Below are 23,118 nucleotides of genomic sequence, written 5' to 3'. Positions count from 1 at the left end.
GGGTTTTGATTTTTGTTTTTATAAAACGATGAAAACGAAAACTATGGAGGTTAAGTGATTTAGGCCTTTTAAAATGTACAGTATAATAGAGTTATACTTTTATGGTGTTTTGGATGGTTTAATAAGTTTTGTTTGTGGAAGACAGTTAGGGGACTCAGTAGATTGAGAGCCAGGCCCAGAGATGCAAGGGACCTGGGTTCAAATATGACCTCAGATACTTCCTAGCTGTGTGACCCTGGGCAAATCACTTAATTCCCATTAGCCTTTACCACTCTTCTGCCTTGGAATCAATACAGAGTATTGATTCTAAGATGGAAGGTAAGGGTTTAAAAAAAAGATTTATATTTGCTACCTTGTGATATTTTGTGCTTTAGTCTAAAATATTAATGTGGCTAAATGTAGTGTTTTTGCAAATGGAATACTTGGTTCATACAGATTTCTGTGGGCCTGAAAATGTTATTGGTGTTGGTTTAAGGAAAGAATTGAGAAAGAAGTGGAATGACTAAAGTAGTCATAAGGCTGATTTTGGTCAATGTTATTTCCTTAATCTATGAATTGAATCTTTTTCTCAGGTAGAGTAGTCCTATCTGAGACAATTGAAGTTATGTATCTATCTTTGGTCTGTTGCTGCTGTACTTCCTTATTTTTGTCTTTAGATTTATTTAACCATTTTTAAGTTAAGTTGAGTAGAACTGTGTATGTGACATGGCAACTTTGTTTTCTTTTGATTATTGCTTTTATTTTCAAGACTTAAGTGAAAGTGGAAGGAATGAAAAACATTGGGATCAGCAATTACTAATGGAGAAGAGTGGAGATAATAGTTTGGAGACTTGAAAGGAAAAGAATATAAAAATTATAAAACAATGTGAAATGTTTGTAAATGAGACTATGGGAGGAATGGGGGAGGTCTTGTGTAAAAAAAATTTAGATGCTGCTCAATGTTTTACCGCAACTTGGTAGCCCATCAGAACATTTTCTGTTATGCAAAAGGGGGGAAATGTAATAACATTTTAAGAGAGAAGATTATTTCTAGACTGACATGAGAATTAACACTTTCAAGGAAGTGAAATCCTGCTTGATTGTTACATATGCCTTTTAGTTGTGTTATAGAACAGTTATAAAATCTTGGAGGTAGGTGAAAACATTTAATTTAGTACCTGTTGCACTCTGTGTTCATTAGGTTATTTTTTTGTTTATTTAAACTTTACAACAAAAATAAGCATACACTTGAACAGTTGCATTTATCAAGGAAGATATAACCTGTTTAGATTATGTATTCAGTAAAATTTTGAAGTTTATTTTATTCTCAAGCATTTGAAATTTTCTTTGACATAAAAATTGTCAGAGAAAAACAACTGTCCAACAGAATTGAATATCAATAGTCCTTGCCCACATCCTATTATGTTCTTATAGAAAACTTTGTTTTGTAATTCAGTTCTGTAAATGTTTATTGAGCACCTACTGGGTGCAATGTGTGTTTATGCAATATGCATAAACACAGAACAAAAATGAGAGAATCACTTGCCTGGTGTTTTGTGCTTAGGCTGGAAACTGAGAGGACCAAAAAGGGCCTCTTGGTGGGATGTGACACCTGAGCTGTGCTTTGAAGAAAGTTAGGGTTCTACAAAGTGGAGGCTAATGGGGACATTATTTCAGACTTGACATGGAAGGCTCTGTACCAAGCTGGCTAATTTGAAAGGAGTATAATTAATGTAAAGGATATTAAATAAGACTGGAGAGATTGGAGATAGATTGTGAAAGACTTTAGCAGTATGTGGGTTTTGAATTTTATCTGAGGCAATAGTAAACCTTGAAGTGGTTTTTTTAAGGGATGATGATCAAATGCATGTTTTCAGAATATGAATTATGCAGGTATATGGAAGATAGATTAGAGAGTCTAGAGGCAGCAAGACTAATGAGGATGCTATTGCAGAAGCCTGAATTGGGCTAGAAGCAGTGTGAATGGAGAGGGACTCTACAATAGAACTTGGTATCTGATTGTATTTAAGACCTGAGGAAGAGGGAAGAGTTGAGGATGATTAAGAAGTTGTGACCAAGTCATTGACAATTGGGCAAGGGATATGAATAGGCAGTTTTCAGAGGAAGAGATCAAAGCTATCAATCATTTGAAAAAATGTTCTATTGATTAGAGAAAAATCAAAACAACTCAGATACCACCTTACACCCAACAGACTGGCCAATGTGACAGTAAAAGAAAGTAATGTTAGAAGGGATTGGCAGAATTGGGACACTAATGCTTTGCTGGTGAAGTTGTAAATTGATCCAACCATTCTGGAAGGCAATTTGGAATTATTCCTAAAGGGCTATGGAAGAATACGAACCAGTAATACCACTACTAGGTCTGTATCCCAAAGAGATTGAATGGGGAATGACAAAGAATTTTGAGATATAGACAGGGGGAGAAGAGAAAGGATAGTCTATCCTAGACAGCTATGTGGTACAGTGAATGCTGGACCTGGAGTCAGGAGGCCTCAGACACTTATTAGCTTTGTGACCTTGGGCACATCATTTACCCTCTTTGTTCCAGTGTCCTCATTTGTAAAATAGGGATAATACTACCTTCCAAATAAAAATGCCTTCCAGGATTATTGTGAGGATCAAATTAGATGACATATATAGCATGCTTCATACAGTATTTTGGCACATTGTAGACATGACACAAGTGCTAGCTAATTATTATCATAAGCATTTATTTTCCTAATAGATATAGCCCTTTGCAGAAAGGGAAGAGGTAGTTACATGTGAAGTTTGAGCAACAAGACAAAGGTTTAGAAATGCTACTATGGAAAGTGAGATAGAATCAGCAAAGAACAAAACGATTGCTGAGCTTTAGTGAGGTTCCAGTTGAGATTAGATAAGTAAATTTTTAGTGAACGCATGCAAAATATTAAAATTCTTTGTTTTAATTTTACTCTGACATGAAGTGAGGGACAAATGAACTTCCTCATAGTCTTGGAATTAAAAACTTTTCTGTAGATTTTGATAGAAAACTTTAAGGAGACTTTGGGGGGGACTTAATGACACTGTGAAATTTGTCTTGGTATGTCTATGATGATGCCTTTAAATTTTTTTGTAGCAACTCAAAGAAATCAATTGTTGGTTTTGAAAGTTACTTCCATGAGCTGTCTCATGAGCAATAATTCCTATGGGAATACCTGCTTACAAAATACAACTGCTTACAAGATGCAAGAACCAGATTACTTCTGCTGAATTTTCTATCTTCTGCTGTCTCACCAGTTAATTAATTGTTTCAGTGGGTTGAGAAAGCAAACAAAGCAAAAACCCCTCCACAACTCCTTTGAATGCTGGACAGATTCAAAGAATTAGCTATTACAATCTCATCCTCATGTCTTCTATATTGCCTTGTTGAACATGTTGCAACTGTCACCAGCACTCACACTATCTTTTGCTTTTATCAACCACTTAAAATAATTGTTTTAGTTATAATTTATATCCATTTATGGTTTTTCTTTTTATGTGTATATCAGAAGTTATATATACAAGCAAATACTACTGCTGAAAGTAATTGCCTTGTTCAGAACATTTCTTGATTCTGTTAGAAATAACTTGAGCAAGTTTTTCTTTTTTAAGCAGACCAGAAAAGTTTTATTTCATAGGACATTCTCCTTTGGATGGTTCTTTTTTTCTCCCATCCATTCCTGTACCTTCCTTTTCCAAGGAATTCCCACAGGGGACTTTTTTTGGTATTAGTTTGGTTCCAAGAGACCCTGGGAAGAGGAACCAAGGCACTATGTGATCAGAATGAGAACCTATGGAAGAAAGCTTTATACATAGTGCATATCAGGAAGTAGAGCCTATAAATTCATTTTGTTTGCCAATGCCTTCTGTAAGTTCCATAAGTAGGTGTAATTGGTTAGGTACTACAAATGCCAGGGTTGAGGTGATAGAAATGAGACTTACTCATTCTTGACTATCTTCAAATTTTGCAATATTTATTTTCAGTGATATAACACATTCATTAGATCTTGGATTGAGAGTGTTACACTAGGAGGCTAGTATGTTTCCTTGGAGAAATGACTATTTCATAAAGTAATTTTAAGTCAAGCTCACTGGTCTATAGCTTCCAGATTTTGATATTAGTTTTTGAAAATGAGACTAACTTTTTCTTCTAGTCCTGCAGGTGTTTCTGTCACCATTATTTATCCATGATTTTTCAAAGGTCTTTGACTTAATTCAGCAATGATATCTGTCATTTCTTTTTGAAACTGAGAATATAGTTCCTCTGGACCTAGAGATCAGAAATACAGAAACTTTGTATTCTTTCCTACCCCTGTTCCCATCTTGTTTGTTTTTTAAAAATCTAAGTTGGTTGCTGACTTATCTCTATGCCCAAATTGGTCTCATCTTTAGACTTGTTTCTCTTTGTGTTTACAGGATATATCATTTTGAGTGCTTCCCATCCCTCCTGGGCTGACTTCCTCAGTAGAATTTGTCCATGGAACCCTACCCAGGCTTCCTCTGAACCATTTGAAATCTTTTTTTCCCCCCAAAATCTACAATGTATGGTAGACTATTTCCATGTCCATTTTTCTTCTCTTTAGTCATAGATTCTAAGATGAAATAGTTAGCAGCCCTTTTCCATACCCCCACCAACCCTCGAAATTCCCATCATTTGTCTTTTGGCAACTAGCTTTTCCTTGTAAGTGGGAATCAGATCTAGAATAGAATTTGCTTTTATTTCCTACACCTAATGAAGGAGAAAATTAAGACAAGTCAAGAAAATTAACTTTACTCTTTTAGTTTGAGAGAAATCCAATAGATTTCTGGATAATTGAAATCTCTCATCATTAATAATCAGGCTTATGTGCTTGATTGTAATCTGTTTCCAGAACACAATCTGTTTGCCTAGGTAGCCTTTAGTAAATTCATCATTAATGACCATGCTTCCTTTCTTTATGTTCCTGGATTTCCTCATGAGTTTATCATATTACACAGAGCTATTCCATCCCTTTATATAGGCTGTGTTTGTTACTGCCTTCCAGATCCAGATAAGTACTTGATTTATTGATTGGCTTCTGGGCCTATGGATTTTATTCCCATCTCTTAGATTTTTGTCTTCTGTGCATCTCTTGCTCTTCTTTCTTTTTGGTACTCTCTATAGTACTCTCTCTATAGTACCTAACTTAATGACTAATACCTTGATAGTTTTTTCCCCCTCTATCTTCCTTTTCACTTGAAACTCTTTTAAAATTTAGATTGGAGAGATTATAGTACATTTTTACAAGATAGCTAGATGGCACAGTGCATAGAGTGTCAGCCTGAAGTCAGGAAGACTCATTCTCCTGAGTTCAAATTCATCTTTGTGAGTTCATATCAGACCTCAGACAGCTGAGTGATATGGGCAAGTTACTTAACCCTATTTGCCTTAGTTCTCATTTGTAAAATGAGCTGGAAGAAGTAAATGGCAAACGATTCTAGTGTTTGCCAAGAAAACCTCAAATAGGTTCAAGTGTTAGACATGACTGAACACAATGTCATTATTATAATGTCATTATAGCCCTTACTAGAGACACCCCTTCTCTGGCCAGAAGTCTGACATTCTTATATTTTAAACTGTCATCCCATTATCCAATGTTTTTTTCAGGCATCATTTTAACCAGCTGTACTCTTTACAAGTTTGCCCTTCCTGAATCCCTTGCCTCTGACAAGGGAGCATTGCTGTACATACCATCCTTTACTTGTGTCCCTAAAAACTTGAGTTTCTTTCCAAGTCTTCATAGTCTTTAGCTTTTGTGTTCATATAATTCATTAGAAGTGGAGTGGACTGGTCATCAGGCCTGACCACTCTTGGGAGGAATTGTTTTGGACTCATACAATGGAAGCTGGTGGGCTTCTATTTAATCATTTTAACATTTCTTCAGTAGACAGTCACCAGTCACCACCAGCCATATTAAATGTTCTCTCAAATGTCATTTTCTATGGTTCCACATAGAAAATGTGGATCCACATCATCATCTTCATTTGCTTCCTTCAAAGAATTAAGACCCCTTTAGTTTTGGGAAGAATTTCTATGTTTTTTGTTTGTTTTTAGCTTCAAGCTTTTAGTCTGCAAGCATTTATTAAATGTTTGCTTTATGCTAGGCACTATGTAATATCTGAAAATACAAAGTACAACTAGCTCCATTTGCAGTGGGGGAGGGAAGGGGGAGAACAACTACCTATATAAATATAAAGTAAATACAAAGAAGTTTGGAAAGGGATAGTGTTAGCAATTAAAGGGAATCATGCAGAGGATGGGGCATGAGGGAAGAGAAAGGACACTGAGGCAGAGTTAGGGACTGTGTGTACATTCTAGTCCAGTGGAGCAACTGGTGCAAAGGCATTGAGGTGGGAGTTTTTTGTATGGAACAGATGAAGGCCATTTTGAACAGATCACTAAGTGTAAAGGGGGAATAATAAAATAATAGTAAAAGGGGAATACAGTTCAGCTTGAAAGATAGGTTGGTCTCACACCTGTCAAATTGGTTAAAACGATAAAAGGGCAAAATGACAAATATTGTAGGTTAATTTTTAAAAAATGAAAATGAAATTATGAAGAGTTAAATGAGTAGAACTAAGAGAATATTATATACAGCAACAGAAATATTGTTTGAAGAGTGATTTGTGTATATCCACCTCCAGAAAAGGAACTGATAAATAGAAACAAACAAGACAATTTTATTTATTTTTTTTGTTAATTAGTGCTCTCTCTAATTGGAGGGAGAAAGGGAAATACTTGGGAACTTTAATGTAACAGATAAGAGGTTGGAGGCAAGTTGTGTAGGCCTTTGAAAGTTTGTATTTGATCCTAGAGGAAGTAGGAAACCAAAAGTTTATTCAAGAGGGGGGTGACATGTTCACCTCTATGTTCAAAGAAAGTTACTTTGTCAGCAATATGTATATAGGATGATTTAGACTAGTAAAAGACTAAGGAGGGAAACCAGTTAGGAGGAAAGGGCCTTAACTAAGGTAATTGTCCAAATAGAGAAAGAAGGGATTGGATGAGAAAGATGTGAAAGTAGAAACATCAAGATTTGATCATTGGTTAGATCTGTGGGGTGAAGGATAGTGAGGATTTAAGAATAATGCCAGGGTTATAATCCTGGAATATAGGAATATTTGACAGAAATAGTTCTCAAGATTTGGAAGGGGTGAATTTAGGTAGCAATATAAATCAGTACAAGGAGAAATTTTGGCCATCTAAAAACAGAATATTGCAATAAAATTTATTTTTAAAAAGTTTGGTTTTGGATAAGTAGAGTTTGAAATGTCTCTGAAATGTCTAATAAAGTTGGTAGTTCAGGACTGAAACTTTGTGGGAGAAACTGGAAGGATATATGGATCTGGAAATAGTTTACATATAGATAATAGCTAAATTCATGAAATTACCATCAGAGTATATAGGGCACAAGACCAAACCTTGGGGAACATCCAAAGGTAGGGATTATGATATGGATGTTGAGATAGCAATGGTGACTGAAGAGGAGCAGTAAGAAAGACAGACAGGATAGTTTCTAAGAAGGAATGGTCAGCAATGTCAAATGCAGCAGATAGGTCAAAAAAGATTAGGACTGAAGAGATCTGGTAACTTTGGAGTAAGACATTTCTTTTGAATTTGAGTTCAGAAACCATTTGCATAGGGTTGATGAGTGATTGAGAGGTGAAATGGAGACCATGACTAGTGGTTAATTATTTCTAGGAGTTTGGCCAAGAGAAGTTTCAGTGATGGGGGCTCCAAAGACTTGGGGCACCTTTGAAAGCAGATAGGAAGATTGAAGATTCAAGAAAGGGAGGATGATCAAGAATGCAGTCAGCTGGAGGGAAGAGTAACAAGGATTAGCCTTGATTGGGAAAGAAGGGTGCTGACTTTGTCAGAGACTAGGGAAGGAGAAAGGAATAGAAGGTAATGTAATATTTTTGAGAAAATGGATTTTATCAAGGGGGTTTGAGATGAAAAAAATGGAAGTGTTCAAATGGCCCTTTGTTCTAATTAAAGAAACAAGGTCCTCCACTGAAAGAGGGATTAGAGGAAGGTGTGAGAAGCATGAAGATGGAAGAAAAGGTTTGGAATAGTTTCTATGGAGAGTGAGATTAGGGAGTCAGGAAGGGGAAAAGGGCTGCCTTGCTTGTAGACCCACTCAAGGTTGGATAGTATTAATTTATAACATGCACAATTGTGAAACTTCTTCCAGCTGTGTTTCATAGCTCCAACAGAGGAATCTGATGTTGAGAATTATCAAGGGTTTGAGTGAGCAATGATAGTATAAGGTGTAAAGGGATTGGAGAACACAGGAGAGTATAGAGTTTAAATGGATGCTAACTATTGAGTTGATGTTGAGTGGTAAGAAAGTGAAGTAGTAGTAGTCTCTCAGTAACCAAGGATGACGATTGTCTTTGTGCGTTTTCATCTATGATAGATGAGTGTGCACAAAGACACTTGTGCATGAAGGAGATTTAAGTGGAAAAGTCGATGCACAGAGACAGTTCCCCTCTCTCGGCATTGGAAGCCTGGGTCCAGTGGCACGAAAAGTTACACCTGGAGACTTCCTCAGCTGCATTGGATGGCCGTGTTGTCTTTTGTGCTCCAACACACCCTAAGCACTCCACAGTGCTTTGCTGCGTCGCCCTCTCAGCTGTTGAACTTTGAACCTTCTTATTAGTTTCTTCTGTCTGTTCAGCTGAAGCAGTGCTGGGTGAACAAAGCCCTGGTTCACCAGGGGTCGACAACGATCCAATGGCTACTCTCACAAGGTTTAGCCAGCCTGTCAAAGCCGTTGCCCGGGGAGTGGCCGCTGCTGCATGCTAGCAGCTACTAGGAGCCACAAGTGAGAGCTGGGTGTCAGGTGGGGGTCAGAGGCTGGAGAGCTGCCCTAGGAGGGCACGACAAGCCCTCCATACCAGAGATACTACCCCTCTCTGAACACCCCATACACCCCAAGAGAGTGAAGTACTAGCAAGATAATGGACTAGGAAAAACTGAGGGGTAGAGAGATTGGAAGATATGGATGGAGAGGAAAGAACAGGCTTATGTGATGAGGAGTAGAGAATGAAAGATTATAGTTAGATTGGAGTGTTCAGGAGAGATGGAATGAAAAAAGGTTATGGTCAGATAGAGGAATATAAATTTCTAACTAAGTTAAGTGGAATACTTAGGCAAAGTAGTGAGACTTAGAGTGTGACTGTCCTTGTGTGTAAACTGATGAGTAGGTATGGAATTTTAAAAGATCTGTAGAATTGAGTTTAAGTAGTTGGAATGAGAAATTCTGTAGACTTAAACCCCCCCCCCCCAATATAAGGACAGGACATTGGGGGGGAAAAAGAATATAATATATGAAGTAGTACAAAGTGAAGTGAGCTGAACCAGGAGAATGTTGTATACATTAACAACAGTAATGTGTGGTATCTACTGTGAATGATTTTACTGTCTCAACGAGGCAACAATCTGAGACAGCTCCTTTGCCATCAAAGGAACAGATGAGGGGCAGCTGGGTAGGTCAGTGAATTGAGAGCCAGGCCTAGAGAGAGGAGGTTCTTGGTTCAAATTTGGCCTCAGACACTTCAGCTGTGTGACCCTGGGCAAGTCATTTAACCTCCATTGCCTAGCCCATACCACTCTTCTGCCTTGGAACCAATACACAGTATTGAATCTAGGATGGAAGGTAAGGGTTTAAAAAAAAAAAGGAACAGATGAAATCCATATTCAAATTGAAAACATTTTCTCCATGAATTTTTCCCTAGTTGTAAGCAATGAACCTTTTACAACATGACAAATGTGGAAATATATGTATTATATAATAATGTATTACATAATATTATATGTACAATCTATATCAAATTACCTGCCTTCTTGGGGAGATGTGGGAGGGAGAGAAAACATAGATTGCAAAATATTAGGGAACAAATGTTTTAAAAATTATTGATGTCACTTTAAAAAATAAAAAGTTTATTATTTTAAAAAATGAATGTACTATTTAAACAAACATATGCAAAGCAATAGGAAAGTTTGGCACAGTAGATAAGAGTATCAGCCTGGAGTTGGAGGGACCCAAGTTCAAATCTTCAGATACTCAGTTGACTAAACAAAGATTACTGAACTCTGTAGGCCTTGATTTCTTGGGTTGTTTGTTTAAAGGAGATGTGAAACATGGTCTAGGGCTGACTAGCTATAGTGATGTAAGTGAATTTTTACTGTCAATTAGGTTTTGCTTAGTCCCAGGGAAAAATGCCAGAAAAACTCCCTCAGCATGGCAGAGGGCTTTGTCAAGTGGTTGGACCTAGAGGGAGAAATGGAGATGGAGATGAATAGCAGAGATACTGAATAGGCCTTGGTTTCCTGATAGATGGCTGAAAGTGGCTCTTTGATGTGGTTGCTAGGAACTAACTGTACTTGAATTAGATCTTATAGAAAGGCACTTCAACTAGTTAATATTGGAGGAACTTATCCATTCCCATCTTCCTACCTGGAGAGGCCAACTTGAGACTGAGGGATAATGAATATTCAGGTTGTTTGGAGCACAAGATAGGTGAAAGGTGATGGTGGAATAGTTTAGGATATGTTTTTGAATGTATATAGATATAAGCATAAGTACAAAAAATTGTAGTTAACTGAATTTTTAATTTAATGAAGTAATTTTTAAATTGATTTTTTTCTAGTTCTGTAAAGATTTGTGTTTTGTTTCGATTTTTATTGAAAATCTGAAATGAGTAGAACTGTTTCTAGCCTTAATAAGTAATAATGTTGAGCATTAAAGGCCCTCCCTCCCTCCCCAATTCAGATTGTTATTCCTAAGGTCATCAGTTGTATATATTTGGATGTAGAAGAAGTGAACAAGCATTTAATAAGTACCTACTATATGCCAGGCAACTATTCTCATTTAATCCTCACAGCAACTTTGAGGTAGGTGTTATTGTGAACCCTTGTTTCATTCTTAGGCAGACTAAGTGACTTGACCAAAGTCACACAGTAAGTGTCTGAGGCTGTATTTGAGCTCAGGTCGTTTGTCTCTGCCCAGCCTACTGTGCTACCTTGCTGCCAAGATAAAGAAATTTTAATATTTTATTTAATCCTAGGATGTCTATCAAAAGCTGGCATTTTCATTTAGGGTTTGATAGATTAGTTCATAATGAAAGGTTATTAAATTAAAAATAAGAGCATAAGAGAAGAACTGAACCTTTGTCTTAGTTGAGTTCTTGATAAATCAAGGTTTCATTTTCAGTTTTGAAGTCTCTCTCCAACTCTTTCTCCCACCCATTGGGAAGGCCAAGAGTATGATACCAGAAGTAATGTAAAACATTTCTACATTAGCCTTGTTGAGGGGGAGGGGATGAAGGGGGAGCAAAAAAGTGAAATAAAAGATGCTTCTGTTTGTATTCTTGAGTTTAGCAGTTCCATTTCTGGAGATGAATAACCTTTTTCTTATTTGGTATTGTTATGGATTATTGTGTTGATCAGAGTGGCTCAAGTCTTTCATAATTATTTGTTAAAATATTGCTATTATGAACAATCCTGCTTCTGTTCATTACACTTTTCATTTCATATGTCTTATCAATTAAAGAATAACTCTTATTTTATAAAATTGGCTTAGTTTCCTATATATTTGAGAAATGAGACCCTTATCAGAAAAAATTACTGTAAATTTTTTCTTCCAGGTTCCTGCATTTCCTTCTCATTTTGGCTGCACAATAAATTCTGAATGGATGTATGACTTTAATATTAATGTTTTTGAAGCATGAGGCAGCTTGGTGAAGAAAGAGTACTGGATTTGGAGTCATACTTAAGTTTCTCCATCCATAAAAATGGAACTTTTATTTATATTATCTATAGTCTCATTATAAGGAATAACCTAGACCAGACAAGACTGTAGATTTTCACAAAGGATTGCTATTGGTCAATTCTTAGGTCATGTTTATATAGAAGGACAGCAGTGTTTAATGGATAGAAAGCTGGACTTGGGTTTAAGTTCTGCTTCTGATATTTATTGGGTATGTGTCCATGGCCAATCACCTGACCTCTTTAGCTCAGTTATCATATCTACAAAATAGGGATAATACTTCGTCGGTCTGTCTTGAGGCTTAAATGAGCTATATAAAGCACTTTGTAAAATCAGTACCTTAAAGTGATAATCTTGCATCTATTTAAAAAGATTTTCAGATAATATATTCTATTATATATGAGGAAACCAATTCTGATATTTAAAATTCAATTGCTGGTAAAATTGTTTTGATTTAAAATGAAATCAATTAAAACATTTATTCTTAATAGTTCCCAAGGTAGTTTGTACTGGTTGTGGGATTCTTGTTTTTGGCTCTCATTCTACATAACTACTGATTTGACCTTTTTAAAAAACCAACATAGCTAATTCAAGTAGATAGATACATGCCATCTTTTGAACCGTAATCATATTATTCAGTCAATTACTTGTCCTTTTTCAGAGTGTGAGGAGGAACATTTTACTTGCTTTTATAAGTAATCTATTATTCTAAATTACAAATTTTCAATTTGTCTAGCAAGCCAGCTATGTTTTGTTTTCTGGATATTTTTCATTTTAATACAGTGACCATGTGGTGTTTATTCTTTAAAAGTTAGCTTGTAGATGTTTAATATAGGTAAATTAAAATCATTTCAGACATGTTATAGGTAACAGAATATGGTTATATAAACTTAAATTTTTTCCCCCTTTATTTCTTTTTACACTAGAAAAGTGTCTTTCCCCCCCTCTTCCCTTGCCAGCCTTTTTCTTCCTTCCTAATTTCTCTGCTTTCCTCTGATTCTATTGGTTGTACTGGCAATAATTTTGATAAAAAGTTAGAAGCCAGGGGCAACTGGGTGGCTCTGGATTTAGAGACAAGAGGTCCTAGGTTCAAATCTGGCCTCAGACATGTCCTAGCTGTGCTGACCCTGGGCAAGCCACTTAACAGTCATTGCCTAGCTCTTCCATTTTTCTGCCTTGGAATCAATATTGATTCCAAGGCAGAAGGTATAGATTAAAAAAAATTTTTTTTAAAAGATAGAAGTTAGAGAAGTTAGAAGCCACTTGTGATTGCTTATATAGAGTTGGAGCTAGTCTCTCCCTGTTACTTTCCCATTCCCATCATTGTATTTGACTTTATGTGTTCTGACACCTAAGGTGCCATAAGCTCCGAAAAAGGTACTGTGAGCTCTGATTTGTATGTGTCTACCTTTTTTACTTTCCTAGGTGAAGACCTATGTGGGCAGTAGAGGAACAATTTAAAGTCAGAGTGATCATTTATGATTGAAAAATCTTTAATCATCACTTGCTTTGGGTAAATTTATGACTTTCTACATTCCTTAAGTTACAGATTCCATTAAGAAAAAATATTGCTCAAATTTGAAAGGCTTATTGTCATATACCAGATAGAATATTAAACTCCTTTCTGCCTTAGTAGAATTTCTATAATTAAATTCTCAATTATATAGCCACATAATATGTTAGTTGTTCTGTGTGTTATTAATTCCGTATAATTGACATTCTCTTGCTAGCTGGAATATTCATTCTCAGCTGGTTCTGCCTCTCCCCTCTTACCCTATGACCCACAAACTAATATGTGTAAGAGATGTTAAAATATTAAGTAACTTTAACATTAGATAAGTTAAAACATAATTAGGAAGATAAATTTGTTACAAAAAGCCATGTAATAATAGTCTAAAAACTATAGGCCACACACACACACACACACACACACACAACTGACATATCAAAGTCTTCTGTTTCTAAAGCTAGGAAGTTCATTGTTTATCCACTAATGAAGAGAAAAAAAGCACAGTAGATTGTTTTATTTTGGCTATTTTGCACCTGGGTTTCCAGAATTCCTGGCAATTAATGCCTGTTCTTGTCTGATTTAGTTTGCATATCAAGACACGAAGGCCCAGAAAGATGAAGTGAGTTGGTCAAAGTCCTGAAGAATTAATTCATAAAATTATTGCCTTTTCAACTGGAAAAAATTCTGGAGACCATCTTTGCCAGCCCCTTGATTTTACTTGTTAATCTAAATGCTTGTTGAAATTTTCATTGAATTGATATGTGAATCAGTAAGTGATTTGGACTAAAGGGCATTTCTGGGGGTATGGTATTACTTGGCAAACATCTCCATTACAGGAGAAATTGAAAGTTCATTATAATGATAAGGACTTTGTAGCAAAATGGTGAATGAAATTTAAATTATTATGGGAATATTTATTTCATAAAACCTGATAATTCCTCCCCCAACCCAAAAAAAACCCTTTTCATTTTTAAAATAGGAGATAAATTCTGGTTTTCTCATCATATTGTACTTCTGATGTTAATTAGGAAAAAAAGCTTTTTTACACTGTAGGAATTTTCCAATAACCAACCCCTCTTCCTCTTATAAAAAGGAAATACTTGAGCCAGCCTTTATGGAACCAACGTTACTACTTTTATTTTTTTAAAATTGTTTCATTTCTGATCTAAAATCTTCATATAATTTTTGCAGGAATTCAATTTGTTTTTCTTTATGCCGTTATGAGTTTAAATGAAATGATCTGTCATTTATGTGTAAGTGTTAGACCTGGCGTCTGTTAAAACAGAAGTGACATTGTTTTTGGCAAAACAGTTTCTTCTCTGCATATGTATTTACACAGTATTTTCACACTCCATAAGTTGAGCAGAATTGGTTACATACTACAAATTTGACTAGATCCCACTAGGATATCCACCTACTAGATAAAATTAATTATTAGAATAAAATTATAAATACATGTTACAATGCTATATAACAAATTACAGTTAAATACGATGTGCTATATTACAGTGTGGGATTTAATTAGAATGTTATATAAGAAATATACATAAGTCTGGGAAGGATATTCCAGTTATATTTAGTTTGTTAGTATGATGATATAGCAATAGGTTAGAGTTATTTTGTTTCTACAATATAGGTTTAATTGATTCTTTGCTAATAGGAGCTTCATAAAATTCTTAAACATTTTAATTTTATAGGTAGAATAGGAATTAATTTTTTTTATTGCAGTGATTATATCCAACTGTAAGCCTCTTTCATTGTTGTCATTTATTGCTAGTGGTGTTTGCTTTTATTATTAAAACATTTTGTAAACTTAAAAACACATTTTAAATCTTTTTACGGATCAAAATCAAATGGTAAGTTAATAAATGGCAAAACAGGAATCGGGAGGAATTGAATTAAGCAAAAAAGCACCCAGAATTTGCCCTTCACAAAATTTCATGGATTTGGTAGACATTTTCCCCCCTGAAATTTGTTAAGCAAAATGGTATTGAAATTTGTTTCCTCAGTTATGGTAAACAAAATTTTTAATTATAGTGTAAGGTGACACTTCTAGAGAGATAGTATAAAGCAGACATTTTAACTTGGATCCTTTCCCCATGATATCCAGTCAATTTGTTTAATGTTTATCTGGTTTTAATATTGTTTTTATTGCTGCCTCAAAAAATAAATCACTGATTTTTGCAGCATCCCTCCCTCTCCTAGAGATCCATCCCATATATAACATAATTTTTAAAAACAATGAAATTAAAGATTATGAGAGAGAGAAGGGTGGAGATCAGCATAATTCATCAATAAGAGTATAAAAATACATGCAATACCAGCAAGTAGAACACTCATGGAACTCCCAAGGGACAGGCAAGATCTGCCTTTTTATTTTTTTAGCTCTGCTTATTCTTTTTAAGTTTGTAACATCTACTGTGTGTGGGTGTGAGTTCTTTCTTGTTGCATATATGTATTGTTTTCTTGGGTTATACTTCAGTTTTCATCAGTTTCTTTTTATCTTTTCATGCTTCTCTATTCCTCACATTAATAATTTCATATTATACAGAAATATTAAATTACATCTACATAACATAGTTTTTTAGCTGTTCCTCTATTGATGACATCTACTTTGTTTCCAATTCTTTGCTCACAAAAAAGTGTTCCCATAAACATTTTGGTGTGTGTATATAGGAAATTTTCTTTGTATCATTGGCCTTCTTGGGATACAAGCTTAATAAAAAAATCTCAGAGGATATGAATATTTTAGTCACTTTAATTTGCATAATTCCACATTGTTTTCCAGAGCAGTTTTAGTTGCTCCACCAAGAATGTAACAGTTTGTTTATCTTCCTGCAACCCCTTCAATACTGAATTATTCCTATTTTTTGTCATCTTTGCTCATTTTTAGGGAGTGAGGTAAAATCTAAGTTGTTTTTTGCAATTCTCTTGTTTGTGATTTTTGAAGCCAAGACTTCATGTCTCTAGGCTTCTTTCATATGGTTAACAGTTTTCAGTTTTCCTTTTGAGAAATGCTATGTTTTTCTGTTCGCAGATTAAAGAAGTGAAAAACTAATACAGATGCTTTGAGGTGATTAATATTGGGTAGCTGAACATTAAATTTAAATTTATTTTCTACTTATTGGCACTTAAGCATTTAAATTTTAGAGTGGATTTGGGCTTTATCACTGAAAGTAGAAAGTTTAAAGCATTAAAGAGGAATTTCAGAATTTTTAAAGCATTTATTTGAGGGATTTTTGTCTTAAATATATCAACATTTTTTATCCGTGCTATATTTTAGGCGCACATTTTATCAGACTTAGGAACAGAAACTGTAATGAAGGCCTCTGGACAAAGCCTTGGAGGAGACCCTGGTTGGTGGGCATGATTTGGATAAAGATCTATTAAAGGAGACTAAGAAGTAGGGGGGTGGGGGTGAGTATTATAAAAACCTCAAGTGAAGAGAGTATCTTGAAGAGACTATAACAATGTTGAAGGCTGAAGAGAAATCTGGTCCTTTAGATTTGGTTAATTGGTTGGGTGGTCAGTCCTTCATATTTGAAGAGTACCAGAATGACATCACTGGTAATGTCTTTAGATACATAAATAAATGGAATTTGTGAGGCAGAGCTACACTAAGTTGTTAGCCTCATTCTCCCAGAGTCCAGTTCAGTGGCAAGACAAAAGTCAAGATTTTTTATTTTAATTAGTAACTTTTGAGAAAGGCAGTTCATTTGTATGACTAGGGCTAAGACTTGGAGATAAGAAGAAAGGAAGGTTAGGCATTGACTCTAAAAAGCTTTTTTAAGGAATTTAGCCCTAAAGGGAAGAAGGATATTAGATATAAGTTGGTGCTATTGTTTTTTAGTGGGGAGAGATTTGGGTTGTAGGGAAGCAGCCATTAGAAAGGGAGGGTTTGGAGATTACTTATGAGTGAGAAAGTGAGAGTAGAAGAAGCAACCATTATTCTTTATGAGAAAGGGCACTTACCCTAATGTGGCAAATGCAATGCATGGGCACAGATATGACCATTATATGGGTTCCTGATGGGGACCCCCCTCCCCCATCCAACTCCAGTTGTCTAGGGGGTCTAGGACTTACAATCTAGGCGCAACATCTGCCCCAATCAGAAAACAGCAATACACATAATATGAACTCATCATGAGCTCCCCCTTGGGAGGGGTAAGGTAACCATATCCTGACTTTCTTGAAGCTTTTAAGGTAAGATAGTGAGGTAGGACACCCTGACTGCTTGAGATAAGGGGTTTCCCACCTCACTGGGCCTGTGGCAATAACAAGATGCCCTTAAGATCTTATTCTGCAAGCCTAAACAGGCTGTCATTCCTGATGGGTGGGTGAGGGTAAGATGTCCACCCTGAGAAACACATTAATTCTTTTTTATTCCTCACACTGGTAAAGGATAATCTCCAAAAGATGGAATGAAATGAGATCATTTGTTCATGAGAGTCAGCTCTTCATATGGGTAAGGAAATTAGTATTAGAAAGCATTTGAATGAGATGAGATGAGGAGGGGGAGAGAAGAGGGAACTCTGCAGATGGCCTCAAATTTTTAAAGTAAAATATGAGGCAACATTCTTACCTGAGATGATGAAGCTTGAAGTGAGCTCTTGAGAAGAGTCAATTATTTCACCAAAATGTGAAGCAAGAAGAGGTGGTGATAAAGCAGCACAGAGAGCCTCTCATCCCTATACACCTCCAAAGAGATTTAGAAAACACACCAGGTTGAATCCTGATAGCAAAAGCCAAGAAAAAGTCTCAGTAAATAATTTTTCCAGCTCAGGTTGGCACAAGACTCAGACAAGCCTTCAGACATTCAGGGGATGAAGTCTGGTTAGGAGTGCCATGTGCCAGGGCAAGAGGAGATCCCCAAGCCATACTGCTGACTTATACTAGTCCTCCAGACTTATACTAGGGCATCTTAATGGGGAAGAGAAAGAAGGAAGGGAAGTGAAGGGAAATTATCTCACATGCACTAGACATTTATACAAAGAAAAGGGGTAAGATAATGGGTTAAGAAAAGGCTGAGACTGGAACCTCACTCTCATTTGAATTGTCCTGAAGAAGGAAAAAAAAAACAAAACAAAACATCTCAAATAGAGAAATCAGAGGGAATAGGGAGAAAGGGAAATTTGAGAGACAATAGATTAAGGGATGGATTAGTCCTAAACAAAATAACTCTAAGGATATACAAAAATATAGCTCTTAGCTCTTTGAATGACAAAGAATCAAAATCTGAGAGTGTTCTGACATTAGGAAATGCTGAACAAATTGTGTATGAATGTGATGAATTTCTATTGTGCCAAAAGAAATGATCAATGATTTTGGAGAAACCTTGGAAGATTTATATGAATCCTCCTGATAGAAAGGTGAAAGAGTACAGAATTATACATACATGCACACATACAGTAACTAATGTGAGCTTTTTTTTTACATGACTATACTTAAACATCATAATGGTTGTATTTTTCTTCGTTATCCTTTGTAGGAGAAAAGGTAGATTTTTGTTAGATTAAAAAAAAGTAATTTAAAAAAAGTCTGAGGCAAGTTTCTTAGCTGAGGGTGGGTGGTAGAAGGAGAGCCATAGGAGATTTATAGAGGGATGAAAAGGTTTGGAAAATTATGTTCAAAGTGGGATAGCAGAGAGGATATAAACTGATTTGGCCACAGTGAGGTCCCAGTTGAGCCACCTTCCACTTAAAACCTGTTGTCATAAAACCACTTGTCTTTTATACATTCCCCACCCTAACTAATTTGCATATATTTGTAGGGTGGCATAGTTTTGGAACCTGGAAAACTTGTTCAATATGACCTCTGGTATATACTATCTATATGACCCTAAAACATCACTTAACCTTTTAGTACCTAAAAGCATCTCTCTTAAGATTTAAGTTGGTAGAGGAAGTTTCCTCATCTGGGAACTTCCTGAGATCTAGCTTTGTATTTGTACTGGAATCTCTTGTTTAGCATTGATTGCCACATAGTGAGGGGCTTAATTCATTTTATTCTTTTTTTATATTCTGTATATATACATATGTATGTGTCTATCTGTCTCTAATTATACTTGTATCCTCAGTTCCTACCACAATGCCTGGTACATAGTTGATTATTGATTGATAGACTAAAATGAAGGCCATTATTATAGAATATACACATGTTAAGGGAAGGTGTATCTTTGTGCCTGCTTTAAATTGCTCCTTCCCCCTAGATTTGGAATTGGAAATGAATTTAGGCTGTGTTTGTGAAAATTTAGGCCTTCCAACTCCTTCATTTTAAAAATGAGGAAATCGAGACCAAGAGAGTGAAGAGACTTGCCTCAAGGTGGTGTTTGAACATGGGTTCTCTGATGCTAGAAACATTACTCTTATTGGTAGATGTACTTAAAATACAGAATCATCATGTTGATGTGTTCATACTGTTCAGGCCAAGCTTGCAGTTCATATGGGAATACTTGTTTTTCCAAATGTAATTTTCCTTGAGGCTTAATGTTGAGTTTTTTGAAGTTTTAACAGTTTAAATTGTTTGAAATAATTGTGCACATTTAGTTTTAACAAACTGAATTTCCATAAATAACTTGCTTGTGTGGTGTCATTTGCCTATGTGCCATTAACATTATGCCATCATCTTTTTTCCCCCTTCTATATTTAGCGAATTATTTCAGAACTAGCTATAATAAATGGCTTTTATACCAGTGACTACAGAGCAGTTTAAAAACAACCCCCCCCCAAAAAAAACCACCTAGTTCTGAATACTTGAATTTCTTTTTCTTTTATAGTTAGTTGGTTGAGTGTTTAATTCCAAGAATTTCATGTCATCTAAATTTTTTTAATTGAAAATTTTTATTTAATTAATTTAGGATATTTTTCCATGGTTACATGATTCATGTTTCCTTCCCTTTTCCCCCACCCCGTAGCCAATGCGCAATTCCACTGGGTTTTACATGTATCATTGTTTAAGACCTATTTCCCTATTATTGACAATTGTACCACGTTTAGAGTCTACATCCCCATTCATATCCCCATCGACCCATGTGATCTAGCAATTGTTTTTTTCTCCTGTGTTTCTACTCCCACAGTTCTTGTCAATAGTTCTTGTGAATAGAATGTGAATAGTGTTATTTCTCATGAGTCCCTCGGAATTGCCCTGGATCATTGCATTGCTGCTAGTAGAGAAGTCCATTACATTTGATTGTGCCACAGTTTTTCCGTCTCTGTGTACAATATTCTTTTGGTTCTACTCCTTTCACTCTGCATCAATTCCTGGAGGTCATTCCAGTTCACATGGAATTCCTCCAGTTCATTATTCCTTTGAGCACAATAGTATTCCATCACCAACATGTACCACAATTTGTTCAGCCATTCATCAATCAAAGGGCCTCCTCTCATTTCCAATTTTTTGCCACCACAAAGAGCACAGCTATGAATATTCTCATACATGTCTTTTGTCTTATCTCTGGGGTATAAACCCAGCAGTGGTATGACTGAACCAAATGGCAGGCAGTCTTTTAAAGCCCTTTGGGCATAGTTACAAATTGACTTCCAGAATGGTTAGATCAGTTCATGGCTCCACCAGCACTGCATTAATTGTCTCAATTTTGTCAAATCCCTCCAACATTTATTACTTTCCTATGCTGTCATATTAGATAATCTGCTAGGGGTGAGGTGATACCTCAGAGTTGTTTTGATTTGCATTTCTCTGAAAGATTTAGAACACTTTCATGTGCTTATTAATAATTTTGATTTCTTTATCTGAGATGCCTATTCATGTCCCTTGCCCATTTATCAATTGGGGAATGGCTTGATTTTTGTGCAATTGAATTAGCTCCTTATATGAGTAATTAGACCTTCATCAGAGTTTTTTTATAAAGATTTTTTCCAAATTTGTTGCTTCCCTTCTAATTTTAGTTGCATTGGTTTTGTTTGTATAAAACCTTTTAAATTTAATGTAGTCAAGATTATTTTACATTTTGTAATTTTTTTCTAATTCTTGCTTGATCTTAAAATCTTTCCTTTCCCAAAGTTCTGACAGATATATTAGGTGAAGATAGAATTATCTTCACTTAATTTACTTATAGTTTCCTTCTTTATATTCAAATCATTCATCCATTCAGAATTTATCTTGGTTGTCATGTACATTTTTAAAAATAGAAATATAGCTTGAAATGTATAAGTTAATTTTGTGAAGATTAACTTTAGGAATCATAACTGAAGATGATTAGTTAGGAGAAAACTTTTATCTTGTTCTGTCAGTTATTAGTTCTTTGTTCTTGGGAAGTAGCAATTTCCCTGTGACAGTTTCCTCATTTGTTAAAGGGTAGTAATACTTATCTTTGCTACATTATTGTGAGAATCAAATATGAGAATACAGTTTATGTGTGTGGATAATGCCAGTACTGGTAGTTGTTGCTGCTATTGATTGATCCTCCAAACTTGTAACACTCTTAAATTACTGTATTTTAATTATGATTTGGAACTGAGACAGATTGAGATCTGTTATTTCCTTTGCTTTTATTATTATGTAAGGTAGCATGGTATAGTTGATAGAAAGCTCACCTCATACTTAGAAAGACTAGGTTCAAGTCTTCTCTGGTTGTATACCCTTGTTCCCCTCTACCTCTCCCCTTATTCCCATTCCCCTCAACCCAACCTTTCTCTCATCCTCCTCCTGCCCTGTAACAATGCCCCACTCTAGAACTACCTACCCTTTGTCTTCTGAAATGTGTGATCCATCCATCATCAAACTGACTTTATTTATAGTCTTTTTCTTTTTCACTTTTTCCAATTTCTATCACTGAAACCTCTTACTCTTGATGTCTGAAAAAGTCTTTTTGATTTTCCTTTCCAGCACTAGCTGCATTTTCACTCATTTTTTCATTCATTCATTGAAGGGATGGGGTGGGGAGAGGTTGAATACGCCTTGCTCCCTATTGCTACTTCCAGGTTCTCCCTTTACCACCTTCATTTAGTAACCTCTCCTCCTCTGAAGTTCATTCAATCCATATCTGCTACCCAATCATGATCTTGGTGGATGGGGTCTAATAATCTCCGGAATACTCCCTTTCTTTTCTCAAGTTTAGTGCCTGCCTCATCTTTCTTTTAACTCCTACCCTCATACTAGAAAAATTAAATGTAGAAATAATCCTTCATGCACCATCACCTCTCAGTTTATCAACTTGCTCATTGCCCACGATCTATTTCTCTTTTCCCAACTCAACTACAGATGGAGATAGTCATACCCTTGATCTTGTCATCACATCCCTAAATGTACTACTTCCACATTCAAGCTCTGAAATTATCTTATCACTCTCTTGTCTTTCCACCTCTCTCACTAAGTTAAATAATCCAAACTTTGTTCTTTGTGTACACTATGATCTTCAAACCCTCAACCTCTTAGTTCTTTCCTAGGCTATCACTCTGACACAAGTTCCATTCCTCTTCATTTTGACCTGCTGTCCGAAGCAGTTTAGCTCTATCCCCTTCTTTTTTGTTCTTTATCTCCTTATATTGATCTTGATCCTTGCTAAGCCTAAGCCTTTGATTACTCTAACCATCTGCTGTCTTCACTCCTATGAATGTGCTGCTGAATGAAGGTGAAGAAAATCCTGAAACTGTGCTATTTGGGTTTGCTACAGATTTGTCATATAACACTTCCCTCTACCCTTTTATCTTACTGAAAAAAAGTTGAGGCCTTTCACTGTGAGTTCTCTTTTCTTCTCTCACATCACTCAGATGTCTTCTGTTACTGTCTTCTCTTTCACCCCTATCTTTTTTTAAATTTGGTCAATTTCAAACATTATTCCTTGGTTACAAAAATCAT

General features: G+C 35.7%; 1 protein-coding gene across 6 annotated transcripts in view; it reads left to right on the top strand.

The window, feature by feature from the left end:
• Positions 1 to 23,118, top strand: part of PPM1B (protein phosphatase, Mg2+/Mn2+ dependent 1B) — a 69,999-nt gene that overhangs the window by 7,494 nt on the left and 39,387 nt on the right. For 2 of the 6 annotated variants that reach the window (XM_007476879.2, XM_056822020.1), the window contains exon 2: positions 13,218 to 13,305. The exons of the other annotated variants lie outside the window; for them this stretch is intronic. The gene's annotated coding sequence lies outside the window, so the exon portion shown is untranslated. The remainder of the gene's footprint in view (positions 1 to 13,217; positions 13,306 to 23,118) is intronic. 6 annotated transcript variants of the gene reach the window in all.

The sequence above is a fragment of the Monodelphis domestica genome, chromosome 1, assembly GCF_027887165.1.
Source record: "Monodelphis domestica isolate mMonDom1 chromosome 1, mMonDom1.pri, whole genome shotgun sequence".
Lineage (NCBI taxonomy): Eukaryota > Metazoa > Chordata > Mammalia > Didelphimorphia > Didelphidae > Monodelphis > Monodelphis domestica.
Note: the sequence above shows the minus strand (reverse complement) of the source record. Positions and strands in the feature narration are given on the sequence as shown.